This window comes from Oncorhynchus nerka, linkage group LG5 (genome assembly GCF_034236695.1).
Source record: "Oncorhynchus nerka isolate Pitt River linkage group LG5, Oner_Uvic_2.0, whole genome shotgun sequence".
Taxonomy (NCBI): domain Eukaryota; kingdom Metazoa; phylum Chordata; class Actinopteri; order Salmoniformes; family Salmonidae; genus Oncorhynchus; species Oncorhynchus nerka.
In genome coordinates, this window is record NC_088400.1 from 43,363,897 (window position 1) to 43,389,571 (window position 25,675).

General features: G+C 39.7%; 1 protein-coding gene across 1 annotated transcript in view; it reads right to left on the reverse strand.

The window, feature by feature from the left end:
* Window positions 1–14,832, reverse strand: part of LOC135559461 (leucine-rich repeat and immunoglobulin-like domain-containing nogo receptor-interacting protein 2) — a 157,171-nt gene extending 142,339 nt beyond the window's left edge. The window contains exon 1 of the mRNA XM_065018233.1: window positions 14,750–14,832. The gene's annotated coding sequence lies outside the window, so the exon portion shown is untranslated. The remainder of the gene's footprint in view (window positions 1–14,749) is intronic.
* Window positions 14,833–25,675: the final 10,843 nt, after the last annotated feature.

The window sequence follows — 25,675 nt, forward strand, 5'->3', positions numbered from 1 at the left end:
TATTGCCTTTCCTCCATTATCCTACCTCATTTGCACACACTGTATATATACTTTTTCTATTGTATTGTTGACTGTATGTTTGTTTATTCCATGTGTAACTCTGGGTTGTTGTTTGCTTTGCTTTATCTTGGCCAGGTTGTAGTTGTAAATGAGAACTTGTTCTCAACTAGCCTACCTGGCTAAATAAAGGTGATATAAAAAATGAAAAAATATATAACAATTGCCAAGTGTAGGCTGGCTGCGAAATTGTGATCCTAACAGGGACGGCATGTCGATATTTGTCTATTGTTCAAGAATATGTCTAGCCACAATGTTACATTGTGCGTGTTACAAAGCAACAGCTTGATGTCTCTCGATGTACTGTACCAAGAAAAACATGTTTTTGCTTTGTGCGGTGAGGTTGGTGGCTGGGTACGCACTGGCTATTATCAAAGCCATATTTACTCACAAATAAACCTTGATGAAGCCCAAGTTCACCATACAACAGCTAGCTCAAACAACCAGGGTAGCATAGGCTATCAACTGAAATTGACAAACAATTTTCACCACATGTAAATACCAATGTAGCCAAGATACACAAGCAATAACCTCCGATGGCAGCATATTTTATAGCAATCAGCCGACAAAATGACACACTGCGCAACTCAGCTCAACTATAGTAGACGATGTAGTATCCACAGCTACAATTGATTGGTGTCACTAAAAGACCAGTTTACAGCATTTCATCCAAATAATTTGCAACCCAAATTCCATAGCCTTTAACAATGGATTTAAAGTTCATCCAATGCTCATGGCTATTCCGTGCCACTAGTGTGAAGTGAAGTAACCGGCTAGCTAATTGGATGTGTGACTTTCAGATCACAGACATCAGAAATGTAACACAACGTATAGGATATATAGCTATGGTTATAGATTTTTAGTACTATAGCAAAGCAACATTTCATATGAAGCAAAGCAAAGTATAGCACAGTCAACTAGCTAACAAGCTAGCAACACTCGCTAGCTAGCTGTTAATGTGGCTTGAAAACAATCAAAATAAGTAATACATGCTGCATTTACAACCACATAACAAACGCAACATATCACTTTATATCTAGCAAGACATATTATCTATGTCTTACCTTTTCAGCGGGTCAGTATTAGGAACTCTCTTCACTTTGTGAACACAAACACAAGGCTCACTCTCAACACTGCCACTTTTTAGATTTTGAGGATAAAAACCGCCATAATCATTGAGAAAAAACACTCAATAACAAAAAAGAATGTCCATTTTTTTATGTAATTATATTTTATTAGGTTTTTCATAACAGCATTTTTTGAAAACGAAATTATCACGGGGTAGGCACTGCCTACACTGACTGGACGTCACCGCTGTTAGCAATGCATAGTGCTGCTGGTACCTATTGAGTGGTAGACTAAAGCTGTGGATGTTTGAGCCCAATTCAGCACAGATCAAACATTTGGTTTTGTCTCAAGTTGAGGGATGGGGAATGTAACCAATATACTACATGTACTAATTAAACATTTATATGTTATACTGTAAAAACAATCAATACGTTTAGCAAGAAACATCCCAGATTGTGCCTTTAAATAGTATCTAATAATCCATTCAAACAAAAATGCACAGACGGTCAGTTCCAAATTCCATTATATCAACCAAAATTTGGCAGTATCACCAGCCATTTCCTCTGATCTGTGCTGAATCTCAAAACATATAATTTGTCTCAAGGCCATTAGACATTGTTTTTCTAGATTTTTCTGCACCTTTCTCCTGAATATCTTTGAGTGACTTTACTGATATAAACAAGCCCTCTGGACTTCTCCTCCCCACTGAGTTGAACATACCATTATGAGAGACAAACCGCAATATTGGCTCACATACCCACTCCTAAGTGTTGCATTTCATTAGATGACTTAAAACTCTCATCTTCCTTTGACAATGAGCAATATAACCAGCGGTCTAACATAAATGTAAGGCGAGCATGAGCAGCTTGATGACAATGTTCTGTATTCTGACAGTACCCTTTCAGTCATTATCAAATCCATTGAATGAAACGAGAGAGAACAGAAAGGAATGCAATCTTGTGGTACAATCTTTTCCACCGCATTTGACAATGATAGATGTCTCTTTTCCTCAAAGGGAAACCACGTCAATGCTGCCAATACCTGTTGATGACACGATACACGACTTGAGAATTTCTGGGCCACAGCAATGTGCCAGAGCAATGTTCTGGGCCACAACAATGATACATAGCTCCCAAATAAGTAAACGGGCAGTCATAAAGTGAACAAGCACTTATCCGCTGTATGTGACAGTAATAATAATACTTTTAAAAAAGTATTAGCAAACATTTTCAGTATATTTTCTGTTCAGGACAGTAAAGGACTGTAGGTCATGAGGAAAACCAAATTATGTCTCACATCTAGTAAGACCGAAGATACATTTTCTTTGCTCGGTTCACAATCTCCACAACACATCCCACCCAACCCATAGGGCAATGTTATGCATTGTTAGGCCAGTTCAGTGGCTTCACACCATGAATGGACATACAGGCCCATCAGTCATACTATTACAATCATGGTTAAACAAGTGACTGTGGTGGGTGGGAAAGTTCAACTGTGACCTGGACACATTCCAAATATAGGCTACTTCACAAGTTATTTCGAAAGATATTCGAAAAAGGCAGAAATATATCGGAACATTATTCAATGCAAGCACCTACATTCTAATCAGCACAACTAAAGATTGTTTATTATCTGTCCACTGTTATTTTTATTGGAGAGTACACCTTAATCAGCACTCCCAACAACTAATAATGACCTTGCTCCGGTCTGTTCCTCTCCATCTCTTAAAGGTAATGACCCTGATAACCTGTGTGTGTGTCCACTCCTCAATGTGCCGCCATCACTCTCAAGACATTTCCACTCCCATTTGAACACATATCATGTAGGCTTATCATGTAGGCAATATATATTACCTGTAAATGGCAAAAAAACGAATTGCAATATAAATAAAATAAAAAAAAAGTTAATGAAAGTTTAAGAAAGAGAGCAGGTGTGGAAGAGCTCTTCCCCGACTGGTTAGTAATGTCAATGATATGGTATGCTTCCAATCAGTGACTGTTAAATACCGCTCACTTGAATTCCCAGAGCAAAAATTCACAAAGCGTGCCAAAGTAGGATTGCTGATATAGGACCTGATTTAAGATCAGTTGTGCCTTTTTAAATCTTAATGAGTAAGACGGGGGGAACTGATCCTAGATCAGCACTGCTACTTTGAGAGGCCCGAACTTGAAGTAGTAAGTTGAGTAATTCCCTAAGGTCGCTGTTGCACATAGCCTAGCCAACTGATCTCTATCCCCTAACTCCCCTATCCGCCTGCAGTCCTTATCCAGCTGCATCTCCGCTAAGATATTCCATGAAATATTTATTTACCCTGCATTTTCCTCAGACAAATCCGAGCTATCCTTTACAGTCACACCTGCTGATCCAAGCCCTTTTTTTCATGCGAGGGTTTTGGGCCTCAGTTGGCTGCGCCTCCGTGCATAATATCCAACGGGTTAGAGGCGTATCACTGCACATTAAAGGCTGAAGTGGAGTGAACATAAACGTGCTCTACTGCCATGTCCAAAAGTGGTGCCACGTATATTATTACTGTAGCTCCTTCCCTCATCCACCTGATACTCTACCCTGCCTGCAGTGTAGAGACTGCTGCCCTATGTACATAGATAGCATCATTGAACACTAGTCACTTTAATAATGTTTACTTACTGTTTCACCCACTTTATAAGGAACCTACTGTATTCTAGTCATTGCTAATCCTATATAAGTTAAATATTATTTTTTTTCTTCTTGATTATGTGTGGGTTTTTTTCTTCTGTATTACGGTTGGAGCTAGAAACACTAACATAGTGATAGTGAAGACATCAAAACTATGAAATATCACATATGGAATCATGTGGTAACCCAAAAAGTGTTAAACAAATCAAAATATATTTTATATGGGAGATTCTTTAAAGTAGCCACCCTTTGCCTTGATGACAGCTTTACACACTCTTGGCATTCTCTCATTACTTTAAAACACTATCTATGTACATAGGGCAGCAGTCTCTACTGAGGAGGCCGGGTAGAGTACCGGATGGATGAGGGGAAGATCTACCAAGTCCATATTATGGCAAGAACAGCTCAAATAAGCAAAGAGAAATTACAGTCCATCATTACTTTATGACATGAAGGTCAGTCAAGAACTTTAAAAGTTTCTTCAAGTGGAGTCGCAAAAACCGCCAAGCGCTATGAGGAAATTGACTCTCACGAGGAGCGCGGCACGAAAGGAAGACCCAGAGTTACCTCTGCTGCAGAAGATGAGTTCATTAGAGTTAACTGCACCTCAGATTGCAGCCCAAATAAATGTTTCACAGAGTTCAACTAACAGACACACCTCAGCATCAACTGTTCAGAGAAGACTGTGTGAATCAGGCCTTCATGGTGGAATTGCTGCAAAGAAGGAAAGAAATTCAACAAGTTAACTTTTTAACACAAAGGTACTGATAGCCGCTCAAAGTTTGCCAGTCAAGACATTTCATCCCCCTCCTTTAATACCTAATTAGAATCCTGGCATTTCCTGTACCAACATCTAAAAAAAAACAAGCAAAGAGAATGGACATCTAAACCACAGGGAATGTCACATGGTTTTTCTGAGCTCTGTTGTAACCAGCCGGGTTAAAATAACTCATAGTTAATGAGAAGAGACACCTAAGAAACATTTAATGTGATAAAACACCTTTTACCTCTCCTCTCCTCACAGCTGAAAACGAGACGACTCTTGTCACCATCCAACAATCCCCTTCAGGAGTATCAATGCTACCCTTTTGTTCCAAAGCTCCGGGGGGCCAGATTTGACAACCTGAACACCACATCCATAAGTAAACGCCCTTCAACTACATTAATTCCAGTCGACCATTAATTGCAGGCTCGCTGTATCAAGCCTGACATTTAAGTTTCCCTCCAGAGTGCATCTTTGGGACAGAGTCTGAATGAGACGCATCTGGTTTAATTAAGGCAAAACAGAGATGACGGGGCTACTGCATGTTAATGTGATCTAGGGGAAGGTTGTCATTGCTGCTTCCCATCACTTTCATATACAGTACATCTATTCAGTCACTACCTCCTGTTTCTCACTGTCTCTTCTTGCAATGGACCTGTCAACAGCAGGAAGGAAGGCTATAGTCCCTAATTCTGATCACGACTTGCAATTTCCCTAATCATTGTGGATAATAGTTTTTTCCTTATAGAGCCATTGTGGAAGGAGAAGATCAACAATTCCAGGGTAGAGAATTGGAGGCATTTAGCTGACTTGGTACTGGATATTTGGTTATTCAATTTGTGGATAAGTTCCCTCATTAAAGCATGTTTTGTTGAATTTTGAGAGGCTTTCTAAAGGTGATGGTGAGACAAGAACCTTAACTCTATCCTTATTTTTAGCAATACTCCCTGTACAGTATGCAAATTGCCTTGCTTACACTTAAATACTTACAATATACACATTCCACAGTTGTGTTAATTGGCGAGATGCAGAAGTGTGATTTGTTTAAAGCAGAGGCCATGCCCCTCTTTGAAGGGAACTTCTATGAGTAAAACACAAGTCGGTCAAGTCAAAGCAATTAACACAAATTGAATTTCACAATTTCAGTTATTCATTGCTGTTTTCCACAGATCCTACCTCTCTTCATCATCCAATGATCTTAAATAACATCAAATTACTTCAACTCACATTTACATCTCATAGCCATTAAAAGATGAACAATGGATGCTTACTTACAGTGACAATAATATAAATCAAATCAAAAAAATCTTAGCATAATTCGTAAAGGTTGGGCTATAATCCTGATGTTTGGGAGAAGACTGACTGCTGAGAACAATCACATTGAATCATTATACTTGAGGAGACGTGAGCATATTGCAAAGAATGATGAGGCATATAGATGTTATCATCTACAATAATAGTCAATAGGAATGCCAATCATCGGATGTGACTTATTTTGCCTTGAATATATAATCTCAAAGCCCAGCAGGCAAAATTGGTTGCAATGATGCCACAAGGACGTCATTACCACCACTGGGTATGAAAATCTACCTATCAATCACTTGATTTTCAATGTGTGTCATACCCATTGATTAAAGACGTCCTTATAGCATCATTGCAACCAGTTTGTCCACTGGGGTTTCCTTGAGATTTCAGAGTGTACTCCATGTCATTGTATTGAGGATACGTCTTGTAGTGGGCACACACAAAGGAGAAACATACCCATCGTTTGAGAGTCTATTCAACTATAATTTCTGAATAGTTCAGAAACTATCATTACCGTACTCGTAGACTTGAAAATAGAAATATGGCGCAGTTTTAGGGACAAACAGCCTGTATTTCGCTCTATTCATTCTGTATCCCCATGCTCCATCTTCCTAGAAACCTTCATTGAATTAAATGTGCCTTTAGTGCCCAGAGGAAGCAGGCACTGCCAAATAGCTTGGGCTAGAAAAAGCAAAGAAAACGGAAACATCTATTTCCATGCCCATAATACATCATCATAACCCCAGCCGCAATGAATTCCTTGCTTCTTTATTTCTGTCCACTATCAGCCGCCAGCAGGCCTGCCTCCATTGCCTCCACAACCTCGACTCTATGGACACTCCTTGAAAGACAGAAGGCAGTAGGTAAGGCTCCCTCGGCTGTTTGAGACCCTGCCTCTTCAGAGGAGGCTGACGGTCTTCAACACCTGGAAGTGTGGTGCTGAACTAGAAATGATGTTCAACAGTTGCTGAAAAACTACTTTTTTCATGTGTTTCTCTGTCTTATGTAATGAAAAATAGGTTAGTGGGAAATTATTGTGTAATTACTTACACACTGGTGGCTGCATACTATAATCTGCACATTTAAGTTGCACATTATCAGGCACATAATGGATCATAGTAAACCTACTGTATGTAGTCAAATCCACAACACAGCTGGGAATCAGCCACAATAGTCAACACAATATCACATATTATTGTGAAATCGACACAAATGTTTTTTTTTTAAATGTTCACCACACGATTATCAAAGTCAATATTTTCGTGTCCACCACATGATTTTCTTCTTCATAACGTATTTGTGTCCATTAAACAATTTTCTTCATAACTAATTCCAATTTGATGGTGCCAAAAATAAATTGAACTGTATTTTAAGACAATTAAGTACTCTATGTTAGCTAGGCGGCTAACGTGAAGTACATGGCTAGGGGTTAAGTAACCTACTGCCTTTTTCTATGATTGAAATGCACTGGAAAACATAAGTAATTTGAGTCTATTTTACAATTTGTGATAGTGGGTTGCAAAAGCATCACCATTGAATTCCAACACTAAGGGGAAACTCAAACATACCCAAATATTTCTCAATGTTGTGATGGGGAAGTATTGCATGCCTTGTTATATGGCATTGTATTATTAGAGGCAGGCTGTGAAATCCCTCCTGATATATTGATGTATCCTCCTTCGTTCTAATTATCAGCTCTGTCACATTCTACCTGCATCGCCGGGATGTAGTGTGACAGTTGAGGAAGTCGCCCTGGTACTCAGGGATGTTTTGAAATGCAGCCTATTACACAGCCATCTAGCTGAGAAGATGGGCTGGGCGGTTGGGAGGAAGGAAGGGGAGCAGGCAAGTGGGGGAGAAAGGGTAAGGTCATACCAATCTAATTTGTGCTGCAGTCATGCTGGTTCCTGTGGGCCACCCCCTCAATGCCCACCACTCCTCCAGATCAATACATGGTGTGAGCCCTAGCCAAGTTGAGTCACTAGAATGTCAGTCAAAACCTGTTATCTGCCCTAGTGGATGTGTGAGTTGGCTAGGGTCTTAAAATCACATTCTGTAATAGTGGGCCACCAACAATAACATAAACAATGGGGCAAGTGCATGAGATATGTGACAGATTGAATATTCACTGAGAGGAGGTAATGAGGGCATTAGTACTTCAAGCTTTTATTTGATCATGTGATATGTGGAAACCGTTTTTATCTTCAATGGCCCGACGAGAAAAGTAGTAACCTTGATATGTGCTGAGGAAAATATTGATTTAATACTTAAGCCTGCCCATTGCTAGAGGGAACAATACATATACACAGTAGGTAAACTAATAATTCCTTGATTTATGCTCAAACAGAGCTTATCAACCAGAACACTCAAAATCACCTTGAACATGTGTGGTATTTTAAGAATTCATTGATAATGGGATAGCAGATAGTGAGAAAGCACTTTTGTCATTTGAAATGTTCTACTGCTCCCCCTCTTCCTCCTACTAATACTTATTTTGCATTTCCACTTCTAATACACCTAATTATATTGATCCGCATCAAATAATACTTTACTTTTCTTTGTGGTATTAAAAGAACTAGGTAATGCAAATCTAATTGCAAAGATATGCTCTGAGTGTACAACAAAATACCTTCCTAATATTGAGTTACATCCTCCCTTTGCCCTCAGAAAAGCCTCAATTCGTTGGGACATGGACTCTAAAGGGGTAGACGAAGGGGAGGAGACAGGTTAAAGAAGGATTTTTAAGCATTCCACAGGGATGCTGGCCCATGTTGACTCCAATTCCTCCCACAGTTGTGTCAAGTTGGCTGGAAGTCCTTTAAATATTTTGTCTTGCCTATTCACCCTCTAAATGGCACACATACACAATCCATTGCCCTCAATTACCCCAAGGCTTTCTTTAACCTGTCTCCTCCTCTTCATCTACACTGAATGAAGTGGATTTAACAAGTGACATCAATAAGGGATCATAGCTTTCACCTAGATTCCCTTGGTCAGTCTGTCATGGAAAGATCGGGTGTTCTTAATGTATTGTACACTCAGTGTATATTTTCTTATTGTGATACTGCAAAACCCAACAGCACTGTTGGAGAACTGAGCCAAAAAAACATCAATATGCCCAATATCAATACTGTGTACCCACTTGCCTGTTGCCAACACGCAGGTGGCAAAAATTCCATCAATGATTAAGCAAATTAACACATGTATTGATTCTCATATTTTTTTTTAACCAGGCAAGTCAGTTAAATTTACAATGATGATTTAGGAACATTGGGTTAACTGTTTTGTTCAGAGGTTCACAGATTTTTACCGTGTCAGATCGGCGATTTAATCTAGCAACCTTTCGGTTACTGGCCCAACGCTCTAACCATTAGGCTACCTGCTACCTGCCGCCATATGGAATTAAGTTTCTTTTTTGTGAGTGAATGGTGCATACTGATGGGTTCCTAGGTTTGTTGAGGACAATTCTTATTGATGCAGTCATCTGAAATTATAGCAAAGCGTCCGATGGCTGAACAGTGCCCACCAGACTGCAGGGTGAGCATCCTAAATGGCACCCTATTCCCTATAAAGTGCCCTACTTGTGACCAGAGCCCTATAGGCCTTGAGGAAAAGTAGTGCACTGTGTAGGGAATAGGATGCCATTTGGGACACAGTCCCTGTTATACTGATCAGAGAAATCTGGAGAGTTTGAGGCAATTTAGTTTAATACATTGTTTACAATTAATCTTCAACTGGATGTTTTGCGTGGAGCTTAAATAGGCACATCAAAGTTTGCGTCAATAAAATCTGTGGAGAGACACAGCGTCTCAATTGAGTTTCAAAAGAGGGACGCCACGCCCTGCTGAGTCTTCCTGTGAGAACGGAGAGATTAACATTTTATAGTGATACTGTGGAAGGACACGATCTGTCACCTCTGCTTGCTTTTCAATCAAGACCCAGCATCTCTATATTCCTTCATGTTGAGCGGCTGGGAGAAAGTCTGTCTGAGTTTTGACTTGTTATATAAAAACTTGTGTCAATATGAGTGTTATGGATTAACAGAGTTGGGTATCCTCCTCCCCAAACATGTTAGGCTGAACACGCATGCAGCGGTGGAACATGGCTTGGATGAGAGTGATGACTTGAGTGGCATTGATTAATGCAAGATCAGCAATAGGGGCTTGCATGCATTGTTAAAAACTAGATGATAGCATGAACACATAACACAATTCCCACCAGACACCATCTCAGCCAAAGGTGATAAAATATCCAGTGAGACATCCCAAAATTAACTTTGTGCTGAAAGTATATAGTTCATCAATAACCTTCAACAGCATTTTTTATTTGAATATTCATAATTCACACAAAAAAATGTGATTCCTCACTTTACTATTAATAGCTCAGAAATAGTTTGATGAGGGCCCAATGCATGCTGGGGAATGTGAATCACAGTGTACATAAACCAATCCTTTTGCCACCTAGATTTGGAGGGCCAGTCCCTTAAGGTACAGTGCTGTGGAGTTGTGGGCAAAGAGCTTGATAAATATTGGAAATTAAAATACAAAACTAACCAAGGATTAAAAAAACCTTAGGGAATGCTAAATGTAGTAATCTTTGGAAACAAACACAAATAATGTATCTTCCATATTCAAGTTGACATTTGAAGCTCATGATATTTATAGAACATTCACCCTCAACTGTAATCGACAGATGACCTCTATTGACGACTCCATACTGTTTGAACTATAACCTCAATTCCTTCAATCTGTTTTGAATGGCATTATAATTACATGTTATATCACAAGAAGCAGTTAGTGGACTACTGTTATGCCTCAGATAAGTGTCAGATCCACCTCAGTTTGTTCTGTAAATCCAGTTGGTGTACATGTCCTTTAATAAGAGCAAATATAGTTTAATTCCAAAACGCCATACAATGCCTTGAAGAAATATTTTCCCCCTTTCTGATTTTCTCTATTTTTGCACATGTTTTATGCTGAATGTTAGCAGTTCTTCAACCAAAACCTAATATTAGATAAAATAAAACTGAGTGAACAAATAACAAAAAAAGTATACCTATTTTATTTATTTAATTGACAAAGTTCTGCAACACCCAATTCCCCTGGGTGAAAAAGTAATTGGCCCCTTACACTCTGGGTTTTCAAGCATGAACTGCTCTTTTCAAGTCCTACATTACCACAACATCTTAATTGGGATTAGGTCAGGACATTGACTAGGACATTAAAAAAATTAAAATGTGTTGCGTTTTTGTCACGTCCTGACCGTAGTTTCTTTTTTATGTGTATGTTTTAGTTTGGTTAGGGCGTGAGTTGAGATGGGCATTCTATGTTTTTGTTCTATGTTTTGTATTTCTGCTGTTGGCCTGGTATGGTTCTCAATCAGAGGCAGCTGTCAATCGTTGTCTCTGATTGAGAACCATACTTAGGTAGCCTGTGTTCCCATTATGATTTGTGGGTAGTTGCTTTCTGATTTGTACCTGACAGAGCTTTTTTGTTTCTTTCATTCAATTTGTTATTTGTTTTGTGTGTTCAGTCTAATAAATTAACATGGACACTTACCACGCTGCATATTGGTCCGATCCTTCCTACTCCTCCTCAAACGAAGAAGACATTCGTTAGAGTTTTAGCCATTTTCAGGTAGACTTTGGAGTGACTACCTCAGCTCTGTACCCCACACACACAATTATCTTTAAGATCCATCAGTCGAGGGCTGAATGTCAAACACAGATTCAAGACCAGGGATGTTTTCCAATGCCTTAAAAGCATGGTGAAGTTATTCATTATACTTTAGCTGGTGTATCAATACACCCATTAACCACAAAGATACAGGTGTCCTTCCTAACTTAGTTGCCAGATAGGAAGAAAACAACTCAGGGATTTCACTGTGAGGCCAATGTTGACTTTAACACAGTTTAATAACTATGATCGGAGAAAACTGAGGATGCTATACTAACATTATTGACAGAGAAAAGAAGGAAGCCTGTACAGAATACAAATATTCCAAAACATGCATCCTGCTTGCAACAAGGCACTTAAATAATACTGCAAAAAAAGTGGCTAAGCAATTAACTTTTTATCATATTTTTATGTTTGTGGCAAATCCAGCACAACACATCATCCAGTACAACACTCTCCATATTTGCAAGCATAGTGTTGGCTGCATCATGTTATGGGTATGCTTACAATCTTTAAGGACTGAGTTTTACAGTCTACAAAAATGAAACGTAATGGAGCCAAGCACAGACAAAATCCTAGAGGAAACCCTGTCTGCTTTCCAACAGACACTGTGAGACAAATTCACCTTTCAGCAAGACAATAACCTAATAACCATGGCCAAATCTAAACTGGAATTTCTTACCAAGAAGACTGTGAATGTTCCTGAGTGGTTGAGTTATAGTTTTGACTTTAAAAAATCTACCAATTTGACAGAGCTTGATGAATTTTGTAAATAATTATGGGCAAATACTGTACAATCCAGGTGTGCAAAGCTCTTACAGACTTATTCAGAAAGACTCAAAGCTGTAATCGCTGCCAAAGGTGATTTTAACATGTATTGACTCAGGAGTGTGAATGCTTATGTAATTGAAATATTTCTGTATTTAATTTTCAATAAATGTCAATAAATGTTTTCACATTATGGGTGAGAAAAAGTATCTACTGAATACAGGCTGTAACACCACAGAATGTGGAATAAGTCAGGGTATGATTTTTTTCTGAACGTACTGCATTTGTTTGAAACCTAGTTGGTTTTATTTCAGAGAGACAAACAAATCACATGTTGTTGCAAAACAAGATATATCCATCCGCCTCTGCAAGGTTTTATACAGTCAAATGTGACAAATAATTACATGTAATAATGACAACCGTACAACTGGTAGATTTGTGACATCAACATAAAAAAAAGTATATATATTAAACAAAAATATAAACGCAACATTTTCCATACGCACAAAAAATGTATTTCTCCATTTCACAGTGTGTCTTGTGCTGGGTACAATAAAAGGCAATTATAAAGATAATTTAATTGTAATTTCTCTACAATAAACCGCCTCCAACATTGTTCTAGAGAATTTAGCAGTACGTCCAATCGGCCTCACAACGGCAGACAACATGTAACCATGCCAGCCCACGACCTTCACCTGTGGTATCGTCTGAGACCAACCACCTGGACAGTTTACGAAACTGAGGAGCATTTCTGTCTGTAAAAAAGCCCTTTTGGGGGGAGAAAATAATTCTGATTGGATGGGCTGGCTCTCAAGTGGGTGGACCTATCCCCAGTCATGTGAAATCTATAGATTAGCGCCTAATGAATGCAAAACACTATTGCGTAAGGCTAAACTCAACAGCAACTGAAACATCCTCTCACTGTCAACTGCATTTATTTTCAGCAAACTTAACATGTGTAAATATTTGTGTGAACAGATTCAACATCTGAGACATAAACTGAACAGGTTCCACAGACATGTGACTAACAGAAATAGAATAATGTGTCCCTGAACATAGGGGGGTCAAAATTAAAAGTAGCAGTCTGTATCTGGTGTGACCACCAGCTCCATTAAGTACTGCAGTGCATCTCCTCCTCATGGACTACACCAGATTTCCCAGTTCTTTCTGTGAGATGTTACCCCACTCTTACACCAAGGCACCTGCAAGTTCCCAGACATTTCTGGGGGGAATGGCCCTAGCCCTCACCCTCCGATTCAACAGGTCCCAGACTTGCTCAATGGGATTCGGGCTCTGCAGAACACTGACATTCCTTTCTTGCAGGAAATCACTCACAAAACGAGCAGTATGGCTGGTGGCATTGTCATTGTCATCAGGTGTGATATTCGGATGTACCCATCCTGTGCAGGTGTTGTTACACATGGTCTGCCACTGTGAGGACGGTCAGCTGTCCATCCTGTCTCCCTGTGGAGCTGTCTTAGTTGTCTCACAGGACGGACATTGCAATTTATTGGCCACATCTGCAGTCCTCATGCTTCCTTGCAGCATGCCTAAGGCACGTTCACGCAGATGAGCAGGGACCCTGGGCATTTTCCTTTGGTGTTTTTCAGAGTCAGTAGAAAGGCCTCTTTAGTTTCCTAAGTTATCATAAATGTGACCTTAATTGCCTACCGTCTGTAAGCTGTTAGTGTCTTAATGACTGTTCGACAGGTGCGTGTTCATTAATTATTTATGGTTCATTGAACAAGCATGGGAAACAGTGTTAAAACCCTTTACAATGAAGATCTGTGAAGTTATTTTGATTTTTATGAATTATCTTTGAAAGACAGGGTCATGAAAAAGGAACGTTTCTTTTTTTGCCGAGTTTAGATGTACGTATATGTTAAATATACAGGTTACAAACATTCGATCACAAAACTTTGTGTTATGCAAATGTGAAGAATTGGTGTTTATCGCATTTCCCAAACCATAATTGTGTGTTTCAGCAGTCATAGAGGATATATAAGAGAAACAGCAATCTCTAATCATCACTCGTTGGGTTGTATCATGGGAATATGTGGAACACGCAGTATATAGCCAATAAAGAATATTACATTGTGTAATGTCATTGCCTCATCTTATAAGATGTTATGCTGTACTATAGATCTAATTCAGCCCTTAAATTCCCCCCACAACAGGACCACGGTTTAGGAAAACACCCATAGGGTAATGAATGACCTGCTGATCGCTTAGTATGTTTCAATACAACCACCTAACACCTTTCTCCTCTCCAAACTCAAAATAGCTCACGCTATGCATCAAAGACCTCCTTGATAAGTTAATCGGAACTATCTGTTACCAAATACAGAGAGAAATTAACTGGAATCTGAACTGACATGGGAACAAAATCAACCACAATCGAAGCCAAACAGTTGAGACGAAAACAGATGATCAGACATTGTGAATGCTTGGTACTTACCACTTTGAGAAGCAATCATCCTCTCAGCCATGGCCTGTTCTTTCCCCCCCAGTTATCACTGTTTTTCAGGCTTCTATATCTGGTTGGAAAGAGAGAGAGAGCACGTTAGAGAGCGAGAGCAACAGAGATCGATCACAGGTAAGCTTATGATCTGGTAAGTAGAGTGTGGATCCAAACGCAAAGAACAACATTTCAATCAGTGTTCAAAACAAAATGGTTACGGACACTGTCAGAAGTTCACAATTAAAGAGAAGGGGATCAAAGGGAGCTAGTCATTGTTAGTAACCATTATTTACTGTGTTACTTCAAACCTGAGCTACCCTGCACCAATTTTTTCTTTTTCTTTCGGGGGGTAGATCAGCTTTAATATTGCAGATTGTGGGTACTATCAATGTAATTGTAATTTCCAATCCCATATATATATATTTTTTTAATCATATTTTTTAAATTATTTATTATTTTCCTTCTAACCCTATCAATCTTCCCCTAACAGGAGTAAACTAATGGACAACCAAATTTAGGCTTCTTCTTCCAGTTTATACATTCTACATACATTTTACGGACTGTACATTTTAAATTAGTTTTGTATTTAATTTTTTTATCCACAGCCCCAACCATCTACAGTGCCTTGCAAAAATATTCATCCCCATTGCCGTTTTCCCTATTTTTTTTGCAGTACAACCTGTAATTAAAATAGATTTGGGGCGGAATTTCATGTAATGGACATACAGAAAATAGTCCAAATTGGTGAAGTGAAATGAAAAAAATTACTTGTTTAAATGAATTATAAAAAATTTCAACTGGAAAAGTGGTGCATAGGTATTCACCCCTTTGCTATGAAGTCCCTAAATAAGATCTGGTGCAACCAATGTCCTTCAGAAGTCACATAATTAGTTAAATAAAGTCCAACTGTGTGCAATGTAAGTGTCACATGATCTGTCACATGATCTCAGTATATATACACCTGTTCTGAAAGGCCACAGTGTCTGCAACACCACTAAGCAAGGGGCACCACCAAGCAAGCGGCACCATGAAGACCAAGGAGCTCTCCAAACAGGTCAGGGACAGAGTTGTGGAAAAGTACAGATCAGGGTTGGGTTATAAAAAATATCAGAAATATCTCACAGAGCAAAATTAAATCTATTATTAAAAAATGGAAAGAATATGGCACCACAACAAACCTGCCAAGAGATGGCCACCCACCAAAACTCATGGACCAGGCAAGGAGAGCATTGATCAGAGAGGCAAGAAAGAGACCAAAGATAAACCTGAAGGAGCTGCAAAGTTCCAGGTCAGAGATTGGAGAATCTGTCCATAGGACCACTTTAGCTTTACACTCCACAGAGCTGGGCTTTACGGAAGAGTGGCCAGAAAAAAAACATTGCTTAAAGAAAAAAAATAAGAAAACACGTTTGGTGTTTGCTAAAGGGCAGGTGGGAGACTCCCCAAAGATATGGAAGAAGGTACTCTAATCAGATGAGACTAAAATTTAGCTTTTTGGCCAACAAGAAAAACGCTATGTCTGGCGCAAACCCAACTCTCATCACCCCGAGAATACCATCCCCACAGTGAAGCGTGGTGGTGCAGCATCATGCTGTGGGTATGTTTTTCATCGGCAGGGACTGGGAAACTTGTCAGAATTGGAGGAATGATGGATGGCGCTAAATACATGGAAATTCTTGAGGGAAACCTGTTTCAGTCTTCCAGAAATTTGATACTGGGACGGAGGTTCACCTTCCAGCATGACAAATCAAATCAAATCAAATGTTATTTGTCACATACACATGATTAGCAGATGTTAATGCGAGTGTAGCGAAATGCTTGTGCTTCTAGTTCCGACAATGCAGTAATAACCAACAAGTAATCTAACTAACAATTCCAAAACTACTGTCTTATACACACAAGTGTAAGGGGATAAAGAATATGTACATAAAGATATATGAATGAGTGATGGTACAAAGCGGCATAGGCAAGATGCAGTAGATGGTATCGAGTACAGTATATACATATGAGATGAGTATGTAAACAAAGTGGCTAGTGATACATGCATTACATAAAGATGCAGTAGATGATATAGAGTACAGTATATACATTATACATATGAGATGAATAATTTAGGGTATGTAAACATTATATTAGGTAGCATTGTTTAAAGTGGCTAGTGATATATTTTACATAATTTCCCATTATTAAAGTGGCTGGAGTTGAGTCAGTGTGTTGGCAGCAGCCACTCAATGTTCATGGTAGCTGTTTAATAGTCTGATGGCCTTGAGATAGAAGCTGTTTTTCAGTCTCTCGGTCCCAGCTTTGATGCACCTGTACTGACCTCGCCTTCTGGATGATATCGGGGTGAACAGGCAGTGGCTCGGGTGGTTGTTGTCCTTGATGATCTTTATGGCCTTCCTGTAACATCGGGTGGTGTAGGTGTCCTGGAGGGCAGGTAGTTTTCCCCCGGTGATGCGTTGTGTAGACCTCACTACCCTCTGGAGAGCCTTACGGTTGTGGGCGGAGCAGTTGCCGTACCAGGCGGTGATACAGCCCGCCAGGATGCTCTCGATTGTGCATCTGTAGAAGTTTGTGAGTGCTTTTGGTGACAAGCCGAATTTCTTCAGCCTCCTGAGGTTGAAGATGCGCTGCTGCGCCTTCTTCACGATGCTGTCTGTGTGGGTGGACCAATTCAGTTTGTCTGTGATGTGTATGCCGAGGAACTTAAAACTTGCTACCCTCTCCACTACTGTTCCATCGATGTGGATAGGGGGGTGTTCCCTCTGCTGTTTCCTGAAGTCCACAATCATCTCCTTAGTTTTGTTGACGTTGAGTGTGAGGTTATTTTCCTGACACCACACTCCGAGGGCCCTCACCTCCTCCCTGTAGGCCATCTCGTCGTTGTTGGTAATCAAGCCTACCACTGTTGTGTCGTCCGCAAACTTGATCATTGAGTTGGAGGCGTGCGTGGCCACGCAGTCGTGGGTGAACAGGGAGTACAGGAGAGGGCCCAGAACGCACCCTTGTGGGGCCCCAGTGTTGAGGATCAGCGGGGTGGAGATATTGTTGCCTACCCTCACCACCTGGGGGCGGCTGGTCAGGAAGTCCAGGACCCACTTGCACAGGGCGGGGTCGAGACCCAGGGTCTCGAGCTTGATGACGAGCTTAGAGGGTACTATGGTGTTAAATGCCAAGCTGTAGTCGATGAACAGCATTCTCACATAGGTATTCCTCTTGTCCAGATGGGTTAGGGCAGTGTGCAGTGTGGTTGAGATTGCATCGTCTGTGGACCTATTTGGGCGGTAAGCAAATTGGAGTGGGTCTAGGGTGTCAGGTAGGGTGGCGGTGATATGGTCCTTGACTAGTCTCTCAAAGCACTTCATGATGACGGAAGTGAGTGCTACGGGGCGGTAGTCGTTTAGCTCAGTTACCTTAGCTTTCTTGGGAACAGGAACAATGGTGGCCCTCTTGAAGCATGTGGGAACAGTAGACTGGGATAGAGATTGACTGAATATGTCCGTAAACACACCAGCCAGCTGGTCTGCACATGCTCTGAGGGCTCGTCTGGGGATGCCGTCTGGGCCTGCAGCCTTGCGAGGGTTAACACGTTTAAATATTTTACTCACCTCGGCTGCAGTGAAGGAGAGGCCCTAAGCATGCTGCTAAAGCAACACAAGTGGTTTAAGGGGAAACATTTAAATGTCTTGGAATGGCCTAGTCAAAGCCCAGACCTCAATACAATTGAGAATCTGTGGTGTGACTTAAAGATTGCCGTACACCAGCGGAACCCATCCAACTTGAAGGAGCTGGAGCAGTTTTGCCTTGAGGAATGGGCAGAAATCCCAGTGGCTCGATGTGCCAAGCTTATGGAGACATACCCCAACAGACTTGCAGCTGTAATTGCTGCAAAAGGTGGCTCTACAAACTTTTGACTTTTGGGGGGTAAATAGTTATTTTTGATGGCTGTAATACATAGATATGCCTATAGTGGACAACCCTGTTTCACTCCTCTTGACATCCATTATTTACTATTTTACACCTGGGGTTACAATACATAACTTTATCCCATATGTATATGAGATTCTTCAAAATTTAAATAATCCAGGCGTGTATATAAACATTCTAATCGTTCTTTATCAAAATGCCTTTTCAAAATCAGCTATGAACACCAAGCCTAGTTTCCCAGATTTTTCATAGTTTTATATTGTTTCCAGGACTTGTCTTATATTATATCCTATGTACCATCTATGTAAGAAATATATATATTCTATGGGCTATGCATTTGCTTGAATTTTGGCATCACAACACTGAAGTGTAAAGGGTCTCCAGTTTTTCTGGGTGAACTGAATCTTTATATTTACGACCGGGGTCCGGTTTCAGTAACAGTAAACTATATATATTATATTCCTTATTTTCTACATAGCTATATTAAATTGTTTTAAGAAGGTCATACCAAGGATAATTTAGCTATTTTATTTAGAAATTTAAGAGCACTTGATTTAAAAATATATATATATATATTTTTGGGAAAAACATTTTGGGGCCTTACTGCTATTAGACCATACACACGCATTGCATAACAGATTCGCTACATTTAAAAACAGATTGTCCCTTCCAAACATCTTCGAGGAAGTTTGATCTAATGAGTCATAATACCCATAAAACCTAATGGCAAAACAATAATGTGTGATGCATACACAATGTGGGATGCATACACGAACACACCCCACCCCTTCACACAAACACCTCTACCCCTCTCTCCCCTGCCACCAATAGACCGCTCCCACCCCCACACATACACACACATACACACACACATACATACACACTCACACATGACCACAAGCTCAGTTGTTCCATCCCCTAGCCCAACTCAAGAGTATAGTTGATGTGTGAATGCGTATTGAGAAGGCATGCCAAATTGAGCAGGAATGGGAACCAACCAATGTATTGTCCTTTCTGCTGGAGATAGGAAATCACCCCCTCCCCCACCATTCACACACACTGGTCCCCTGTTCTTTCCAGGCACCTCTGTGTAGTCAAACCATTGGATTATTCTGTGCCTCCAGGGCCACAATAATTTACCCCGTACTAATGAAATACTGCACTTTTTGACCATCTCAAAAACCAAGCATATTGGCATAATCCAAAACCCCAAATGTAATGAATTTCGTTCATATTTTTTTCTCCCTAACACAATCCTTTCCTGTCCCCTGTAAAACAGCGTGACCTTAGTGATATACGTTGGCACCTGTCTGTTGCTCTTGGAGCCAATAATGAGTCCATCCACACAGGCTAGAGGGGAGCAGCACACAGGAAGGTGATTATGAGGAAGGAGTGCCTTAGTTGTTAATGAGACATGATCAGAAAGAGGAGTGAGGCTAATATTAATTATTTATGCTGTGTCCCAAATTGCATTCTATTCCCTGTGTAGTGATAGGGTTCTGGTCAAAAGTAGTGGACTATATAATGAGTTTAAAGGCAGGGAGACAAAAAAAACAATGAGGACGACTTGTAAAATCAGCCTTGACACCCAGTACTACTCGTACACCATTAAGAGTACAAGGACAAAATCTGTCCTGCTATTTGATCATTTATCCATTGGATCCCATCGTTAAGCCAAATCTGACTTTTTCCACACTGCCCTGGGAATTTTGATGGGCTGCGAAATTGTGATTTCTTAACACGCTACTAACAGGAGATCAGACAGAGCTCCGAGCTTAATCATGGTTGCAATAAGCAGAATAAACTATACAGACCAGCTGATCTGTCATTGTTAGTGTCAAGCCAGCTTGATTACTAGACAGTGGAAATGGTTATTGTCTGCGTTCACTACTCCCACCCCAATGAAGTAACGTCAGGAACAAGAATATCTAAATAGGAAAAAGATACATGGAAACATATCACATATTACAACTGAAATAAAACGATTTGACTGCAAATGTCAATTATGAAGATTTAGTTAACATGAAAATACAATGAAAATAAAGTTATTGAAGACTGACTGCTAATTAATTGCCACATTGTAAATGAAAGTAATGTGGATTGCAGCAACATGTGTGATAGACAATTTAAATATCATTTTAACAAAGCACTTTGCATCTGTTTCATTGATTTAAGATAACGACTTCCAAATAACAATAAATTACTCTTCCTACCATAATAAGTACAATAAAGTACAATATTTCCAGGGCTGGACTACTGCATTTGGGGCACCGGGGCGCCGATATTCAGGGGGCCCACACTGATTTTGTTAGTCACTCTCACTCAGCTATTATATTAACATAGCATAAGTCATGGAAAAAATGTGTAGGATTGCAGGAAATTAGATTTAAAACGGCAAAGATTTCTCTCCATCCCATGGAAAAATGGGTAGAATTGAATAAAATGTATAACACTATTGCAACATTTTCTATCAGCCCCATGGCAAAATACTTGCAGATTTCAAGGTAATTTCCTCATATATTCTATATATTTAGCCAGAGAGAATATTTAAGTTGTGAAGCACATTTCTTGCAACTCTACACATTATGCTATCGTATGGTATCTGGAGGGTCTCGACCCACAACCCCCAAAATGCTAAATATGTTGGGGGCTGCTTGAAGGTCCCGTTCTGTAATTCGTCCCTGAATATGCCACAGTAGGCCTAGGCTATTGGCCTTATTACTGTAGCCCCGTAAAAAAATATATAAAGGTTCAATTTTGAGGAAACAAAAGTAATTATAATATAATTTGTGCAACTTTAAATACATCATAATACATCTATTATAATACAATAAAATGTAATAAAAAAATACAACCAATCACAATTTAGATTCAAATGTCAAATGTGTAACTTACAATTCACAAGTATTTCCTTTACCCCTCTTGATAAGAAATGGCCATATGCATTCGTCAATTAGCTAAATTGGAAATGAAAAAGTAATCACACACCATTCATAAAATGTGTAGGGTAGGCTACATTGCCATAGTAGATTTGCCTTGGTAAACCAGGAAATTAAATACTTTATTTCAGGATTAAATTGTTCCGAGGATAATATCCACGAGAGCGAAATCACATAGTCCTTAATTAAAAAAATAATAATCTAAGGGTTAACATCAGCTTCGGGGAAAGGTAAATTGGGGGCCAATAATGGTTGCAATAGAAATCAGCATGCATTGATGGTTTAACGAGAGACAAGCTGGCGATTAATCTGGTGGCCATCGATGGTTACATTTGGCCTTAAGATTATACATTTATTTGGTTGTGATCTTTGGACAATACCTATTTTGGATGCAGCAGTTGTTAGCTAGAATGCTAACACTCATTGACATGGCTTGTAGCAAAGCAGGTCAAAGAGCCATTTTACTGGTTGAAGTTGAAGTGTTTTTTTAAGTATAATACTGTGTTGTGACAATAACACAAACATTATATTAAGCAGGACATTCATGAAAGCCTTAAAATCCAATTATAATCCAAAAGTAGTGTGAAATGCACTCAAAAGCACCATGTAAAATGAGGCTTTTTTTGCTGACGGTATATGAGAACTCCGCCATGTTCTGCATCCAAATTGTGCACATCACCCATGTGCGGCAATGTTTGAAAACACAGAGAGGGGCATATTAATGTATTATAAATTAATACCTTTCCTTTCGGGGCCACCGTATATTAACGTTATGCAGTTCCAAAACTAAATATTTAATGCAGAATATAAGGTTCCATGCCTTGTGGTAAAGGCACTGCTGTAGCATTTGCTACCTGGAATGAAGATGAATAACCTGGAAGTCACCACTAACCCTTCTTAATTAAAAGACCATCCTGCATGTTAATTGTCAAGAGCGTCTGGGTGCTGAGAACATTGTGGCCAAAATGCATTTGTTCAAACCCCAACTTTTGCATCAGCTCAACTGAGCCTGACACCATCCTAACCTGCCAGCCTAATCACCTGCGTTGCCAATTTCTGTCAGTGAATTGGTTGTAATATTTCCCCTGTCAGCACTTGTGACTTCTGGCAATGAACGTGTGTGAGAGTTAATCGTAGCTCTTCTTCCTCTAGGAACCCATAAAGAACTAAATATAAATGCAACATGTAAACTCTTTGTCCCATGTTTAATGAAAAATAAATATCACAGACATTTTTCATATGCAAAAAAAACAGCGTATTTCACTAAAATGTAGTGCTCAAATTTGTTAGTGAGCATTTCTCCTTTGCTAATATAATCCATCCACCTGACAGCATGATTATTACACAGGTGCACCTTATGCTGGGGACAATAAAAGGCTACTCTAAAATGTGCAGTATTATCACACAAAACAATGGGTTATGGTGTGTTCAGGCAGAAGCTACGGACAACGAACACAATATTATTGCATTTCATCGGTGGCAATTTGTATGCACAGAGATACTATGACGAGGTTCTGACATTCCTCTGCCGCTGTCATGTCATGTTTCAGCATGATAATGCAAGGCCCCATGTCGCAAGGATCTGTACACAAATTCTGGAAGCTGAAATGTCCCAGTTCTTCCATGGCCTGCATACTCACCAGACATGCCACCCATTGAGCATGTTTGGGATGCTCTGGATCAACATGTATGACAGAGTGTTCCAGTTCCTGCCAATATCCAGCGACTCCAGCAGCATTCCACAGGCCACAATCAACAGCCTGATCAACTCTATCCAAAGGAGATGTGTCACGCTGCATGAGGCAAATGGTGGTCACACCAAATACTGACTGGTTTTCTGATCCACACCCGTACCTTTATTTTAGGTACAGTATCTGGCCCAATTTATTTATTTCAATTGACTGATTTCCTCATGTTAACTAACTCAGTAAAATCTTCTAAATGTTTGCATGTTTTGTTTATATTTCTGTTCAGTATATTTCAACATAATACCCTTATGTTAGGAAATGGAGAAAGAAATACAAATTCAGGCAGATTGTCTCATAGGCATTCAGGTGAAACATTTTGCATTGAGGGGACTATACTATGACCTCAATAATCTGACTGTAAGGAAAGTTATCAAAAACACAATAGAAATTGCATCTGTCATCCTCCAGTAAGCAAAAGCAACTTAATGAAAGAGAGAGATTTACTCCAAGGAAAATATTAGGAAATGTAGCTGTCTACATTCTTTCTTTGATGGTCATACATCATTTGACAAATATACCTTTCTCTTTCATTGTCCGGTAATTTATGTGCGTGGCTGCCAAATAGCGTTGCACTTCTGTTGTCAGCTGATGAAAATGAATCTATTTTTGGCTGAATGCATTCATTTATTTTGTGTGACGAGAAACTAGTTACACACCACTTATCACTCTACTGAAGAAAAAAAAAAACACATTGCTGCCTTTTTTTTTACTGCTACCGGGTTACCATCAGACAAGAATTGTGAGGCAGATCGGTGGTACCGACTTCAGACGAGACACGTGACGCTTCGGAGCAAATTGGAGAACATCATCGTGTTCTTGAGAGTCATCTTTCCATCCGGGTCATATTAGTTTGTAGCCAAACAGTTCGGATGCTACAGACATTTTCATGAGAAGACCGATTTTCGGGATGGCTTCTGGTCTGACAAACACCAGTGTAGTTCTGCCACCTTCCATCGCCGATGGGGAAGGCCGACATCAATGGATCAGATGGATTGAGACGCAGCCGATGCGGAAGGCCGACATTGATGGATGATGGATTGAGACGCAGCCGACGCATACAATACTGTATGTCTAGCTGAAACAGAGATTTTTATGGGGATTTGTTTATAATTCTAATTAGATGTACACATCGACTCTAAGGGGTTATGTACTTTGGGGGCATGAGGCAGTGTCCTCTAGATGTGTTGTTTACCATATATTGTGCAGACAAATTAATTATACTGTAATGAAATACACTGACGTGCGATATCTTTGAAGAACACTTGACAATCCAGGAATGCACCCAAGGGCTCAATATGGCAAGACGTAAACACGTTGAAAGCAAGACAACTTATTCCTCCCTGTCCTGAAGAGACATCATATAAAAAAAAAATCTGAAAATCCCCAATTGAGTGACCAACATATTGCAACCAACACTACACAGTGACATTGCAACCCTTGACATTCCACATATCAAACAAACCTAACAAGTGAACAATGGTTGCAAGATGAAATTGCTGACAATACAATTGTCAAATGTTTGAGCAGATACTTAATTTTGAACTGTGGATTGTGTATCAACACAACACACTCACTACAAAGATACAGGCACCCTTACTAAATGACTTGCCGAAGAGGAAGGAAAACGCTCAGGGATTTCACCATGAGGCCAATGGGGATTATAAAACAGATAAGACTACAATGGCTATGATAGGAGAAAACTATGGATGGATCAACAACATTATAGTTACCTCACAATACTAACGTAGATTAGTGAAAAGAGGGAAGCCTGTACAGAATAAACATATTCAAAAACATGCATCCTGTTTGCAATAAGGCACTAATCACTAAAGTAATACTGCAACAAATGGGGCAAAGAAATTAACTTTTTGTCCTGAAAAAAGGTGTTATGTTTGGAGGAAATCCAACAGTACCACTGTTCATATTTTCAAGAACGGTGGTGGCTGCATAGTTTTATGGGTATGCTTGTCATCGGCAAGGACTAGGGAGTTTCTTTTTAGGATAAAAATAAACGGAGTAGATCCAAGCACAAGCAAAATCCTAGAGGAAAATCTGTCTCAGTCTGCTTTCCAACAGACACTGGGAAACAAATTCACCTTTCACCAAGACAATAACCTAAAACACAAGGCCAAGATGACATTTTATGTTCCTGAGTGGCCTACTTACAGTTTTTATTTAAATCGTCTTGAAAAATCTATGGCAAGACTTGAAAATGGATGTCTGCAATGATCAACAAACAACTTGACAATTTTTCTTAAAGAATAAAGGGGCAAATATTGTACAATCCAGGTGTACAAGCTCTTAGAGAC